A 16,568-nucleotide genomic window follows, 5' to 3' on the forward strand; every position below is an offset into this window, starting at 1 on the left:
AAAAGCTTCTGATTTCGCATGCAATACTGATCAGACTTTTTAAGTGAATAAGATCACTGGATCTCTCAATTCCAGTGCAATATTTCTGTCAGTTCAAGATGCACCTGGGGAAGGGGGTTGGGCTATACATTTTGAATAAGCAAATCATGTTATAAGACAATAGTAGTACTTCTTCTTCCTTCATTGCATTACTAAAAAGTGATAGTGAACAACCTTCAGAATTCCCTCTAGTTGAGAATGTACAAACCAAAACAGTGAATGTGTTCCTTTGTATTTAGTAGTAAGGCTCAATTGTGTATGTTTTGTCCTAATCTTAGAGACAGGAAATTATATATATATATAAAACCTGAAGTATGCAAAATTTACTAATAGTGTATATATATATATATATTTAATATATATGTAATACATGAAATGTCCAAAAAAAAAAAATATATATATATATATATATACACACACACACACACTAGCACAGATTCTGAAGGTATTAAGGCAGCCTAGGAATTCAGAGGTTTCCACAGGTACATATGTGTATGTTTTACAGATTATTCAAACCAGACCAAAAATAACACTTTGTAGAAGGCTCTCTTCTCCAACAATCCAAATTCTATCCAGTCCTGAAACCTTGTTCAAGATCTGCCTTCTCTGTGGTCTTCTCATTTTTTAAATCCAGCCCATCCTCCATCCTCTCTGAAACATGACTTTACTTCACTACCACGTTGCATATTTATTACTTACTGAAGTGCAGGACCTTACTTCTGAAGTCATCACTGTTGTTAACTTGAAACAGTTTGAAGTTATCTGTGAAGACAGATGCTGCTGCTAAGTCGCTTCAGTCTTGTCCGACTCTGTGCGACCCCACAGACGGCAGCCCACCAGGCTCCCCCGTCCCTGGGATTCTCCAGGCAAGAATACTGGAGTGGCATGCCACTTCCTTCTCCAATGCATGAAAGGGAAAAGTGAAAGTGAAGTCGCTGTCGCTCAGTCGAGCCCGACTCTTAGCGACCCCACGGACTGCAGCCTACCAGGCTCCTCCGTCCATGGGATTTTCCAGGCAAGAGTACTGGAGTAGGGTGCCATTGCCTTCTCCGAAGACAGATGCAGACACACTAAAAAGTGTAAATGATCGCCCACAGTAGTCATGGATCTGGAGGTGAGTGAACACAGAAATGTGGAGGAGGACGGGAGGGTTGGCAGGAAGTAGGAAGAGTTTACAGAGGAGGTAGAGATGAAGACTGTCCTTGAAGAAGGGTGTCTCTCATACAGCAGGAATGGAAGAGAAAGTCCTGGCAGCCTGAATAAGACGAAGAGGCAGAGATGAACCAGGAAAGGATTGATGGGAAACCGTAAGGGAAGCTCACATTTTCTCTTCATCTGCAGATGAATCCATCACTAAAGGAGATACACCTGTGCTGAAGGGCAATCTCGCTAACCAAACCAAATGCAACAGCATGTTCTTCTAAATAATTTGGTTCAGGTACCATTAGCAAGACAAGAACAAGATGCCAAACTAGTACCCACACTGGTTAATTTTTACTGGTTGTCTAGATTAAGACCACTGTCTAAATTGGACTCAGTAACTGAAAATGAGTCCAATTATCTCTCACATTGGAAATAGGAGCCCTTCACTTATGAACCATAATGTAAACAGTAGGGGGAAAAGGGACTTTCCTTAAAAGTCACAATTGAATTTGAAATCCCCAGCAAAGGAGTTACTAATGCAATATAAAAAAATAAATAAATGGAACTTTACTCCCAAGTGCTTACTCCCTACTGCCCTTTAACCTCTATGGAAAACATGCACAGATTCACAGAGATTTGTGTTTTGCTAAGAGAAACCCACGTTCCCCTCCCAACAGTCCAATGAGTCTCAATCTTGGTTGCACACTAAAGGCACCTGGAGAGCTATTAAAACTCACTGAAGACAACATCCACCTTGTCCACTAACTCAGAACCTTCATGGGTGGAGCCCAGGCAGGTGATCTTCCTGTGCAGCAAAGCTAGGAACTACTGACAGCTCCCTCCTTACAACCACACGTTGCTTCCCAGTTTAGGAATGACTGGACCATCAGCTTGTTTACCATCATTTTGTGAAAGCAGGGGGACACAACATAGCATACACAAACTTTCAAATTTAGCTAAGTTTTTGTCTTAACTATCAATATTTGGCATAATTGACTAAACAATTATTGAAATCAGAAAAAAAATCAATGTATTAACAGGTTTTAAGGAAGGTGGTGAATGAAAACAAGAGTGATAAGAAAAATAAGAGTAATGAATCATTTTAAAAAATAAAATGCCCTGAAATGGACAAAAGTGGCCAATATTAACTCAGTTAATATTTAGGATGACATACGTATTCACTTCTATGACAACAATAAAACCTACCAGTTTTTAATTCTTACTAGCAATCACTCGGAGTATTTTATATATGTTTCATATATTAAGCTCAATCTTACAACAGTTCTGTGACAGAGAATACTCCATTTTATAGATGAATAAATAAAGCCCATAAAAATTAAGTGTTTTGCCTGATGTAACATAGCTAGTACCTGAATCAGTTTTCACACAGATTTACTGATACCTCAAGTGACACAAAAGCAATTTGATTCAGTTATCATATTCCACTGTCATCCAAAGGTTCAGCTTACAGCCTTGTGGTTGGGAGGGGAGGTGGGGCAATAAGGATCAGGGGATAGCTGTGGATTTGAATTGTTATAAATGATTTTCAAATCTGTTTAGTCCTAATTTAGGGCAGAAATCACCTCATTTGTTGATTTGGGCTCATTTCTGACTTATTCAGTGGGCTATTTGTCATTCCCATTTAAATGTCATTCTGACTTACTGGGTGGCTGTTTCAAACTTTCCTTCCTGTAGGCAGCTTTCACTCAGGGACCCAGTTTGCCAAGTATTCTCAATATTTCTGGAGCAAGAAAGACTGTAACTTGTTTTGGGAGACAATTCTTTTCATGGTACTAGTCTTTAAAGCACTGTTCTTTTTTCAAAATAGATGGATACTGGTAATAAGCCAGACCATCCAAGAGTAGTCAACAAAGATCTTAAGGTAAAGGATAATACTTTTAAGTTTTATGCATCACTTCAATAAGTTCTTGAAAGTGTTTTTAGTATTATCAAAGCTCTGTAAATGAGTGATTGCATTCTGTTTACAGAATGGAAAATTAAGGGGCACACTCCAGCCTAACTCATCCAAAATGAGCCAAAGCAGAGAATAAAAACAACTCCCTATGGATAGCACTAGGTCCCCATCCTGCAAGCATTCTGGTGTTTAATTTAAAGCCTGGCTCATTCTAGTTTCCCATTCAAGTGCCAAGAGGAAACACACCACACAATTCCAGCTAAAGATTAGAATGAGGCTCCCCAAGAGACCAAAGGGAAACCCACTCCCACACTGAAGATAGGCCCTTAAAAACCCGAATTTCCTTTCCTCGTTGGCTGCTTGGCATCTCATCCTGCTTGCTTCTCATAATCTATTCCAGCTGTTTCTCCAGCAAGTATAGTGTTCGCTCAAAAAGCACAAAAAAATGGTAAATCATCAAGTACTGACTGCCAAGTCAAAGGAATGGATATTTCTTTCACTAGGGGAAGACACAAAAATGATTATTATGTATTTGTAGATATAAATAACAGATGAATCTTCCCCCTTATGCATAAGAACCTGGCAATGTCATGATTATATACTCAAAATGTATTACACATCTAAGTTTTAAAATATGAAAGATATAATCTCAGGGTATGTTGTTTTCTGAATATGCTAATCTTAATTGCCATGAAATTTACATTTCATATAATTTGAAGTCTGAATATGAGCATATTTGATATGAATTTAGTATCACTCAAAATTATTCTTTATTTTGTTATTCTCATCCTTGATTAAAAAACAACAGAGAAATCTCAATTGCTAAAAATCATAATTATAAAATTAAAATCACTAATTACAATTCTATCAGCTTGCTAATCTTTCAGGCTTAAGAATAGATTAGTACATTTTAGCAATATTGGGTTAAAATGGTGGCTCAGTTGGTAAAGAATCTGCCTGCAATGCAGGAGACCACCTGCAATGCAGGAGACCACCTGCAATGTAGGAGACCCAGATTCAATCCCTGGGTCAGGAAGATCCTCTGGAAAAGGAAATGGCAATCCACTCCTGTATTCTGGCCTTGGAAATATGGACAGAGGAGCCTGGCAAGCTACAGTCCATGTGATTGCAACAGTCAGATACAACTTAGTGACTAAACGATTTCCTTTAGAATTGATTGGTTTGTTTTTCTTGCTGTCCTAGGGACTCTTAAGAGTACCAAAAAAAATTTTTTTGAAAAAATTAAAAGCATCAATTCATCGGCTCAGGCTTCTTTAAGGTCCAACTCTCACGTCCATACATGACTACTGGAAAAACCAGTAGCACTGACTATATGGAACTTTGTCAGCAAAGTGATGTCTCTGCTTTTTAATATGCTATCTAGACCTAGTCACATTACAGTCTGCTAATTTTTTTTAAAAGTTCTTAATTCTTCTTTCTATTCATTTACCTTGGTTCTTGAATTCACTGATAAAGCAAGACATGGAGAAAAGGGTGCCTGACACTGTGATAGTTTCCACATGAACAAACCACGATGGTTTGGGGATAATTCAAGTGCATTAAATTTATTGTGCACTTTATTTCTATTATTATTACATCAGCTCCAACTCAGATCATCAGGCATTAGATCCCAGAGGTTGGGGACCCCTGTTTCATAGGATTGCTGGATACATCAGACCCAAAATGTCAAATTAGTTCAAATTTTAAATTATGTTACTTAATTTCTTTGGATTCTGACCTTTCAAACTTTTTTGTTTGTATAGATATAACCTGTATCATTGCTTCCCTGGTGGCTCTAGTGTCTGGCTCAGATGGTAAAGAATCTATCTGCATTGCAGGAGACCTGGGTTCGATCCCTGGGTCAGGAAAATCCTTTGCACAAGAGAATGGCTACCCACTCCAGTATTCTTGCCTGGTGAATTCCATGGACAGAGGTGCCTGGCAAACTACAGTAGATGGGGTCTCAAAGAGTCAGACATGACTGAGTGACTAACACTGTATCATTGCTGAGTTAGAAACCAGTAACTGGAAATCCTCCCATTTGTGACGACATGAATGAATTGTGAGGCCATTATGCTAAGTGAAATAAGTCAGACAGAGGGAGATAAATACTGTATGGTATCACTTACATGTGAACTTTAAAAACATTAAACTCATAGAAACAGAGAATGGTGTTTGCCAGGGGCTGAGGGATAGGGAAAGCAGGGAGATGTTGGTCAAAGGGTACAAATTTTCATTATAAGATTAATAAGTTCTGAGGATCTAATTTCAGCATGGTAACTATAATTAACAATATTGTAATACATACCCAAAGAAGCTTTCTCATGTCACTAGCAGAAGCACAAGAAGGCAAGCAGAAATGTGATGCCTCCTAAGGTCTAGACTCAGAACTGACACAGTATCACTTCCATCCACATTCCACTGGACAAAGCAAATTCATGGACAAGCCCAAAATCAAGACATGAGGAAGTATGCACCATTTCAAATGGGGAGAATAACAAAATCATATGGAAAGGAGCCTGAATAAAAAGATACATTAAAGACCAGGGCTGGTATTTCTACCTACCACAGATATTAAATCTGGCTCTAATTACCAAAAATAAAATTATTAGAAAAGTATCAAGAATCCACACAATTGATAAACATAATGATCTGGCTTATAAAATAAACACCTCTAAAACCCAAGGAGCTGGAAGCACAGCAGTCATTTTTAGCAGCAATAATCTGCCAGGATATTGCCACCACTGGTTCACCAAGACTACTCATAATTAGAGATTCTCTCAAGATATGAGTGGAATTAGAAGTCAGACAGAAAAAGACACAGTGTTATGTGGCTTCACTGAACTGGAAAATGATAGGGATTCTGTGGATGGATAAAAAGACATTCCATTATAACATCACAGCACGTAAGTAATTAGCCCCCAACCAAAATAAATAAATTTATAAAAAAAAAAAAAAAATCACAGCACCCTTTCAGAGGGAGGTATTTCATTCCCAACAACAGAAAGGTGAATCTGTAGATCATTCATGATAAATTATCTGAGGACTAGCTAGCATTTACTAGCAATATGTATTCAAACAACAGTTTCTTTTGGATCAAAGAGGAAAGAGGTCTGTTAGCCCTGCAAACCTTTTTTTAATTGCTTTGTGCAGCTGAATATATTCAGGGAAATTAAATGTTCCCAATTTTATACTCAGTATTTAAATAATCTAATATACATGCAAAAGATATTTGGTTACTTCATGTTCAAATATGCTGAGGATAAACCTTTGGGCCTTGCCATCTGCAGCAACATGGAAGGACCAAGAGAATATTCTGCTTAGTGAAATGTCAGACAGAAAGACAATTACTATATGATACAACTTATATGTGAAATTTAAAAAAATAATGTAAATTAATGTATATACAAAACAGAAACAGACTCCCAGATATAGAAGACAAAACTGGTTGCCAAAGAGAAGAGGGAAAAAGGGAGGGACAAATTAGAGGTTTAGGATTAACACATACAAACTATTGGGTTGGCCAAAATGTTCATATGAGTTTTTCCGTATCTTATGGAAAAATATGAACTTTTTGGCCAACCCAATACTGCACATAAAATAGATAAACAGTAAGAAATTACTGTGTAGCACAGGGAACTATACCCATTATCTTATAATAACCTATAATGGAATATAATCTGCAAAAAAACTGAATCACTATGCTATACACCTGAAACTAAAACAATATTGTATATCAACTATACTTTAATAATAATAAAAACCATTTGGTCTTGACATGTCCTAACTCAAATAGCTTTTTTTATGCTGAGAGTGCTACACTGTGATAGGCCTTTAATTCTACTTGTAGCTTCGGGAGATCTTTAAATTCAAATTACTATTATTATGCTTAAGTATCAATAATATAATTGTGCTCAAGGGACACAGACTGCCGTATCAGATTAGGCCATAAAACTAATGGATTTGGAAAATCTCATTTTTCCTTTCTAATTCACTTCTGGGTATTACAGCCATGACAAATACACTAAAGAGAGCTGGTTGAATACGGCAAGTTTTATTACATGTTTGAAGCAAATCAAGTCTATACCACAAAACAGCCATTTGGTTAGTGAAGAGAAGTGGAGAGGGAGCAGGACGGAACCTTAGAAAAGAGACTGAAGTGAAGGGTGGGGGGAGGAAACAGGAGGGAGTATCAAGTGTCTAGTACCTCTTACTGCTGTCTGCACACAGCGGTCCTCTGCGTTATTCATGCATCATTGTAAGAGGGCACAGGATCCGTGCAAGAAAGATGAAGCCTGTTCTCTTAGGCAATTCTCTTCTTCAGCAACTGGAGACACTGTCATCAGGTGAAACATTATGATGCTCAGTTAACCACACTTATCACAACCACATTGATAGCCTGGGCTCCCGGGATCCTGAGCCTTTTTTTTCTTCTTTTTTCTGAAATTAGGCAGAACAAGGAAATCCTCATCACAGGTGCCTGCTCAAATAAACTAATAGGAGCGGAAAGAAAGGAATGCAAAGTTAGGGCAATTCTTAAGACTATGACTTCTGTAAGCAACTTGCTGGCCAGTTCTGGGTTTTGTTGCCATCACTGCCCTCTAGAAGGCAGACTGTCCCCACGTAAGCTCTTTGGCCTTACAGTTACTTCTGACCATATTCAGCAGAGCCCCACCTCCTTTCTCTCCAGACTCTTCTACTTGCTAAAGCACTTGGGAAAGAAAATCAAACCATTATTTTCTACACCGAAAGTGGTAACAGACCCAGGCATCTTCAACACACATAATGAAGATGCTTTCCCAGAAATGCCCTGATAGGTCACACCATATGAGAAGGGAAATGAGTGGGGTAAATTAATTCCATTTAGCTGTATAAGCTGATCAACACGGCACAGTATGAAGACTTCATCAGTAAAATAAATGGCTTTCTAATTTAGGATATTTTTAACCTTTTCCATTAAATGTAAGTATTTCTGCATGTATGCATTTCAATAAGCCATCTAGTCTAATTAGATCTGAAAACGGAGAAAATAGCTGAAATGTCCACAGTTTATGCTAAATAAATTACAGTAAACAAGTTATCAGAATAGATTCTTATCTAGAAGAAAATTTTCTATTAAAAACGATACACCTTGGGACTTGCCTGGTGGTCCAGTGATTAAGATTCCTGCAGACAGAACTGCAGGACATACAGTTCCACCCCTGGTCAGGGAACAAAGACCCCACATACTACATGGTACAGTCAAAAAAATTTTTACAAATGATAAACCCTTTCTCTACCTAAAGAGATCCAAAGATTCCAAATAACTACTTCACGATTCCTTCTTTCTCTATTCCTGACTAAAATGGGCAAACAACATTTGAGATCATTTAAATTCTAACCTGGACAACGCAGCAACAAATGATAGTTTTCAGTACCAACAATGGAATTTAGTTCTCAATTGCTTTAGTGCTAAAAGCCCTGATTTTAAAAGAAAGAGGAAAAGAGACCTTCCTTTTTAAAATTCCATAAAACCATTGAATAAGTATAAAATTCTTACTTTCTTGGTTTATTGGTACTTAGAGCCTCCAGAGAATTTTTGTCATTGTGCCATTCCTTAATTTATTCCAATAAATGTTCTTACAAGACACAAATTTACTCAATTATTTGCATGCTTTACCTCTACTATTCAAATTCCTGCCAAAATCCAAATTAATTCTCTTCAGCATTATTTTCTATAGTCAAACAATGAAAGAATATTGTCTAAATGCTAATCGGCTGTTTATTCATTTTCCTTAGACAGTTTCAGTCCCCCAGAGTTTGACATTTCAATAAATCCTTAAAAGAGATTATAATGCTGCCTTGCTATATTTTCTTTCCTCCAAGAAAATAAACTAAGAAACCTTCCCACCTTTAACCACTTAAAAAATTATAAAGAAGCCTATCTTTCTTCTTCTAAAAAACAGGCTTTGAATGTGGAATTAATTCCAAGCATCTGGAATTAAAAAAAAAAAAAGTCCCTAGGTAACAGAAGATGATTTCAATGGATTCTGGCAAAAGCTTTCCTATAATTTGTTTCCTTCAAAACAATCTGATCACCCTCATTTTCATAGGATGCCGAGGCAGACAATCCCATATGTGCTTATGCAATATTCAAAAGATCCCTGAATATTTTTTTTTCCTGTAGCTCTAACTACAGCCCTTGGGTTTGCCTGTCCTCAGAGGCAATCTGTGCATAGTGGATTGAAAATGCAATCCAGGATGTGGTTGTTCTTAGCACCACAAATTGAAAAGACAGGTTAACATTTTAGTCATGATGGGGGGAAATTTTGAATATGCAGGAGTTAATTAATGTGAAAAAAAACTAATTGAATTAAGAGCTATACCAAGCTGACTTGCCCACATGCAGTAGGTTATATCGAAGAACCCAAATCAATCCTATTCTCCTAATGCACTCATTACTACCAAATACTCACATGGAGCAGGTAGAGTCTGAGTGCTGTACGTGGCCCACAATTACTTGCATTTTCAAGTTTATTCCATCAAGTAATTCATTCATATCATACAGGTTAGATTTACTTCACAACTATCCCAAATCCTAAGGGTCTCATTGGTTCTGGCACTCAGATGTTCACAGAGCATGCCCAGGCTTAAAAGGAAATAAATCCCTTCAGCCAAGGTGTTTCTACAGTTTTTAAATCTGTGTTGGTGCATGCAATTGATGGAGACATGGGTTGGATCCCTGGGTCAGGAAGATCCCCAGGGAAGGAAATGGCAGCCCACTCCAGTATTCTTGTCTGGGAAATCCCATGGACAGAGAAGCCTGGTGGGCTACAGCTCATGGGGTTGCAAACAGTTGGACACGACTTAGCAGCTACACAACAAGAAAAAGAAGAAACTTAGGATTTGTATAATACTGAAATTTCCTCCCAGAGAACAGTTATTGGCTCAAAACAACAAACTTTTCACTTCAGTCAAATACTGCACTCCAAAGTCAACATAAACCACTCTTTTCTAGGACCATTTCGGTCAGCTCGGGGGTTCAAATCCAGAAAAATATTCAAAGTAGAAATCAGTTTACACCTTCAACTTCCTGCTGGAGTGCCCACAGGCTAAGGGCCTACTGGACAGCTGAGTGTTTTACTATCATTGTCAATTCAATCTGTGTCAGGTCACATTCTAGGGACAATGAGACAAGGAAGCTAGGTGATAGCAGGAAACAAGCCTAGTTAGGGAAGAAGAAAATAGCACATGGAGATTCACAACCATATGTCAAGTTAGTGGAAACAACAGTATGAAGACTGGGCACAGCCTAGTGAGGGTTGAGGGCATACAGTGATCATATGAGGGGTGTTTTTAAGGGTTAGGATGAGTGTGGAGGGCATCACTTCTATCAGCCTTTTGTGTGGCTCCACCTAACACAGAAATATCCCCTAGCCATGGGCCCTGAGAGGAGATAGGTGGGTTAGAAAATTAGATTTCAAGAACATATGACAGTTATTGACACACCAGTCTAGAATTTAAATAATTTTAAGTCCATCCATTCATCCATCAAGCCTTGACTCAAATCCAGCTCTCTTATGAAAGTTTTCAATTCCATCTCAGTCAAATAAATAAAGATCTGCCCAGCTTCTGAGTACAAACACTGATCTCTCATTTGACAAATAACTCCATCTTCTGATATGTCTTTAGTTTTATCTTACTGTTTTCTAATGATCATATTGTTTTAACATCCTAAGAATAGATGTTTTTGCTTTTCCAAACAGATAATGAGTCACTTATAGGCAGGAAGTATGCCGTATCCAGACACATGAAAACACACACGCAAATACATATACATTGCCTCTGTCCCTTACTCATATTGGGCATTTTACAGGAATGTGGTGAATGAGAACATAAGAATCAGAATGTGTAAAACTAACTCATAAATGCTAAACACTTTTGAGTTTATAACACAAAGGTCAGCATTTGGGGAACGAGAGAGCGAGGAGATGTCAATCACAGCCTACATTCTCAATGGATTTTATGAAGAATGAATATATGCATAAAGCCATTCCTTAAATAGCAAATGGAAGTTCTATATGAAATGGTGATTTAACTCCATGGATTTATTTCTTGAAACAACTTTTTGTTGCTGTTTAGTTGCTACATGCATGCATGCTCAGTCATCTCCAACGTCTTTGTGACCCCACTGACTGGAGCCCACCAGGCTCCTCTGTCCATGAAATTTTCCAGGCAAGAATACTGGAGTGGGTTGCTATTTCCTTCTCCAGGGGATCTTCCCAACCCAGGGACTGAAACTGTGTCTCCTGTATTGGCAGGCAGATTCTTTACCACTGAGACACCAGGGAAGCCCTGAAACAACTAGCATAACATAAAAGAATATAAAACACTATAAACTCTAAAGGATAAAGAAAATAGGGAGACAGTGATAAACAAGATATTATTATTAAAACTTAAGAGGGGGACTTTCCTATTGGTCCAGTGGTTAAGAATTCACCTTACAGATGGTGAATTGATGGTGGGGCTAGTTTGGGGGAGAATGGATACATGTATATGTATGGCTGAGTCCCTTCACTATTCACCTGAAATCACAATATTGTTAATCAACTATGTGTGTGTGTGTTAGGTGCTCAGTCGTGTCCGACTCTTTGTGACCCCATGGACTGTAGCCTGCTAGGCTAGAGTCTGTCTATGGGATTCTCCAGGCAAGAATACTGGAGTGGGTTGCCATTTCTACTATACCTCAATACAAAATAAAAAGTTAAAAAGAAAGAAAGAATCTGCCTTGCAATGCAGGAGATATGGGTTTGATCCCTGGTTGGGGAAGTAAGATGCCACATGCTGCAGGGCAACTAACCCCAGGTGCCACAGCTACTGAGCCTGGGCACCACAACAAAAGGTCCCCCATGACACAATGATAATCCCACATGCTGCAACTAAGACCCAACACAGCCAAACAAATTAAAAAAAAAAAAAAAAAAAAAATATATATATATATATATATATATATATATAAACACTTAAGAGGGTGAAAAATGAATTGGCAAATGACCTGAAGCATAAAGAAAGCTGAAACCTGCAGAGAATGATACTGATGAGAAGTAGATTGAGACAATCTTCAGAACCCTGGAAAGCTCTCAGGAATTGGAGTCACCGGGTATCTTGGGAGACAGAGACAAGGGTGGGGCTATATAAAGGATTCATTTGATACTACATACCTCCTCTACCCTGTGCCAGGTGACTTTTCCTCTCCATCCCGTCAAGAAAAGAGAAAATGTACTCTAGAGGAATTGAGTTCAGGAGGACTTGGGACTCAGAGACACTCAGGCTTAACAGAGAACAAGGTGTGTGTTGAAAACAGGAATGAAGACAATGCCTACTGTTAAATAAAAAGATTATTCTGCCGCTCGTGAAAGACTTTTTTAGGGAGACTATTACAATGGGGTTTGCAGTAGGGGATAGAGACTGGGTCAATCTGAATACAACAAGGAAAAGCGGAAACAGACAGCCAAAGAGCAGGGTGGAATCAGCAGATGGAAAATTACTACGAGGAAACATCAGGAATGAGAAGAGATTCTGCATAACCAATTTGACAGGAATATTGCTGAAGGCAGGCAAGAGTGATAAGATACTTGCATGCAGAATAAGGAATTTGGTCAGATGCCAAAGACAAGAGATGAGCATTTTGATGAGATATCAAGAGTGGGAGGATTTTCACTAAACTGAACCAGCAGGATTCTTGATAAAATTAGACTAAGTGAGTCAATGGTAGAGCCTAAAAGTGAGGCCTAGTCAAAGAAAGACTCCAAGGAGTCTGACTAAAGTTTGGGCTTTGTTACTACAAATGGTGTGGGAGGAAGAGGAGTACAGATAAAATGCCAAGAACTGGGCATAAAAAGGGCATTGTATTTCTCAGCAGCGTGAAACTGGAAAAAAATGGAATAAACTTCTCTAAAACTATGAGAGAAAATTATTTTCAATCAAGAATTTTATATCCAACTAACGATTCAAGTGTGAAAGTCTCCTCAAAATATTTTTTGATTATTCTTAAAAAATTATTTTCTATACTCCTTTTTTTTTTTATCAGGAACATACATAGAATATGCTCCAAGTAAAGCTGTAAGCCTGGAAAAACATACCATGAAAGCTTGCTGCCTGTGAGGGGGAGCAGAATGTGTGACCCCAAAATATGTCACTTTGGCATGTGGGCTATTTTGAGCTAAAGCTAATGAAGACCCAGCAGACTCAAAACAAAACAAAACAAAACTTGTACTCCCTTAACTACCTAAAAGAATTTACAACTGCTGAGCCCGTGCTCTGCAACTAGAAAAGCCCACACACTGCAAAGAGAAGCCCTTGCACCACAACGAAGACCCAGCACAGTTTAAAAAAAAAAAAAAATAGAATTTAGATGGAGGGCCTGGCCCAGAAAGATGGTTATTACCAAAGAAAATTTTTATCTGAAAGACCAAACACAGGCAGGGCAAACACCTAATTACCAAACACCTGCTCTTCTGATTCTCCTGTGAATTCCCCTCCTCCCTTTCGAAGCCCCAGGCTCCTACTCCATTCCTTAGCTCAGTGTGGCATATAATTCTCAACCACCCAGCTTGTTCTTGGGTCTCAAATCTTTGGGGATCCAGTACATACAAAATTAAATTTATTTCTAACCCATTAATCTGTACAATGTCAATCTAATTATTAGATTAGCCAAAGAACCTATTAATAAAAGGGAAAGGGGGGAAATTTTTCTGCACCTACATTTGCAGGCATTTATTCAGCCTTTCACAATTTAGGGATACTAAACTATAAACAATTATTTTACTAAGGATCTTGGAATAAAAATTACAAATCAGAGAAGGGGAAAGCTCTAAAAAGTGGAACATAATACTTTCTCACATTTAATATTTTAATTAACATTATCTTTTATTAAACTTGTTTTGCAAGAGAAATATCCCATAAATGCTTCAATCAATACCCTGTTCGAATCTTTCAGTTTCATTTCTGCAGGTACCAACATTCAATGCAATTGTGTGTTTGTGTGAACTTCTCAGTTTCTGAGGCACAGCAACCGGATAATTTTTCTTTTAGTTTTTCCATATAAACACTTGATTGTATTCAACAGGGCATAAGAATAGGAGCCTGAATCTTACTCAGTTACAATATTAGTCAAATCATCTTTTGTTGCATAATAGACATCTTACTCATGCTAATTTGTCAAATAAAAGAATGTATTGGATCACATGGATTAAAAATTCATATATGACTTGAGCCTAGGGCTTGAACTATGTCAGCATAACCAAATTTCTCCTTCTCTCCACCCGGTCCCCTAATGGGATGGCTTATTCTCAGGTTCCACAGTGAAGCAAGATAGCTAACCCATACCTTTCATGTTCAAGTTTAGCAGAAAATAAAGAGCATCTCTTTTAGAAAGTTCAACTTAGAACCTAAATAATTCACTTTGATTGGTCCACTTAGGTTGGGTGCATTTCTGTAAAACAAACACAATACCTTGGAAAATCAGGGTCACAGTTTTCACACTCTCAAGTCTCATCAGGACACTTGGCCAGAGAATAGGAAATCTAGTTTCCCAAAGGAAATTGGCATATTTTTTTTCTGTAGAATGGAGAGAGATGCTAGATAAGCAAAAATAGCATATATCTGTTATAAATTTTAATATATTCAAAAACCCACTGTTACGCTGTCTCCACCGAGCAGAATTTCCAAAGTAGAATTTACCTCAGACCAACTAAATGCATCTTGTGGTGAAAGAAAAAAAAAAAATCTAAAAATTAACACACAATTTTCTTTTAAACTTATAATCAAATCACACACAAATGCACATTTTCAAGTTCAACATAGTCATTTGGAGTATTAGAGAGTCCTTGCTCCATGTTTGCGGTAGCTTATCGTTATGACAAAAACTAACTGTAATTGTACTGATACTTTGTGATTTTCTTTCCTCAGAGAAGGTGCATTTCTACCTGCAGTTTCCCCTTGAATATCATCACATTCCACCCTCAGCCTTGAAGATGAAACATAAGGATTTTCTTTCACAGCGACGCCCCCTGGGTTGTTGGCCAGAATCAGCCTGGCAGGAAGCTGGGTATTTTGAAGAGTCATGCTGTGTGTTCCTGAGATCAGATGAAGACAGAGGCTCCATGGAGGCCTCCTGCACATTTCAGTAAATGGCTAAAGTGATATGGTGTTTCTCTTTCCAATAATTAATTTGCAAAAATTGGCACGAGGCTCTGCTGTTTCAGTCCTTGTCTAAGATAAACCACTCTTGCTCTGTTCAGCTGCACATCTGTCTCTGGAGCACTGGGATAAGTCACCCCTGTCATTGACACCCCCTTGAAGGACTGGTTAGGGCTTTATTTCTATAGAAACAATCCATTCTCTGCCATTTCATCTGAATGCAATAGTTTGCATTACTTTGTTTGAGGTTCAAAGAAGCATGGCTTTCCTAGTTTCAAACCTCACATTTTCTTTTCTAAATTACAATTATCACGTTTGTTTATTCACTATTTAGTAGAATGAAGGACATCATCATCTGGTAGCAATTCTGACCTTATTATGCTATACAATGATTTAGAAATGTATTCTAGAATCTTAGAAACCACCTCTGATATGCATAGCTGACATCCTACATAAAAAGTTGTCTTTGATATTAAATAGTGACCAAAAATATAATTCACTTCTGTATTTATGAATTCTAAGGGAGAGAAACATTTTTAATATATCTACACATATACATTTAAATTTCTATTTAATACATCAAAGATATCTAGACACATTTACTTCAAGCATTTTTTTCTTCTATTGAACAAACCCCTGTTCTTTGGTTTCATGAAATAATAAAGATTATGATAATATGCAAATTTAAAAATAAAAATTAATTTTGTAAATTTCTTCAAGTATAAATGGTTTTATTCAGTTCAGTCGCTCAGTCGTGTCCGACTCTTTGCGATCCCATGAATCACAGCACACCAGGCTTCCCTGTCCATCACCAACTCCCGGAGTTTACCCAAACCCACGTCCATCGAGTCAGTGATGCCATCCAACCATCTCATCCTCTGTCGTCCCCTTCTCCTCCTGCCCCCAATTCTTCCCAGCATTAGGGTCTTTTCCAATGAGTCAACTCTTTGCATGAGGTGGCCAAAGTACTGGAGTTTCAGCTTCAACATCAGTCCTTCCAATGAACACCCAGGACTGATCTCCTTTAGGATGGACTGGTTGGATCTCCTTGCAGTCCAAGGGACTCTCAAGAGTCTTCTCCAACACCACAGTTCAAAAGCAACAATTCTTCGGCACTCAGTTTTCTTCACCGTCCAACTCTCATATCCATACATGACCACTGGAAAAACCATAGCCTTGACTAGACAGAACTTTGTTGGCAAAGTAATGTCTCTGCTTTTAAATATGCTATCTAGGTTGGTCATAACCTTCCTTCCAAGGAGTAAGCATCTTTTAATTTCATGGCTGCAAT

At 38.0% G+C, this 16,568-nt stretch overlaps 1 protein-coding gene across 4 annotated transcripts in view; it reads right to left on the reverse strand.

Moving 5' to 3' along the window:
- Positions 1-16,568, reverse strand: part of PRR16 (proline rich 16) — a 936,482-nt gene that overhangs the window by 868,181 nt on the left and 51,733 nt on the right. For 2 of the 4 annotated variants that reach the window (XR_014056407.1, XR_014056406.1), the window contains exon 3: positions 7,305-7,537. The gene's annotated coding sequence lies outside the window, so the exon portion shown is untranslated. Of the gene's footprint in view, positions 1-7,304; positions 7,538-14,590; positions 14,696-16,568 lie in introns of all 4 variants that reach the window. The other 2 variants (XR_014056405.1, XM_081499071.1) reach the window with 2 other exon arrangements.

This window comes from Giraffa tippelskirchi, chromosome 6 (genome assembly GCF_054371585.1).
Source record: "Giraffa tippelskirchi isolate mGirTip1 chromosome 6, T2T-mGirTip1v1.2.pri, whole genome shotgun sequence".
NCBI classification, from domain to species: Eukaryota; Metazoa; Chordata; class Mammalia; order Artiodactyla; family Giraffidae; genus Giraffa; species Giraffa tippelskirchi.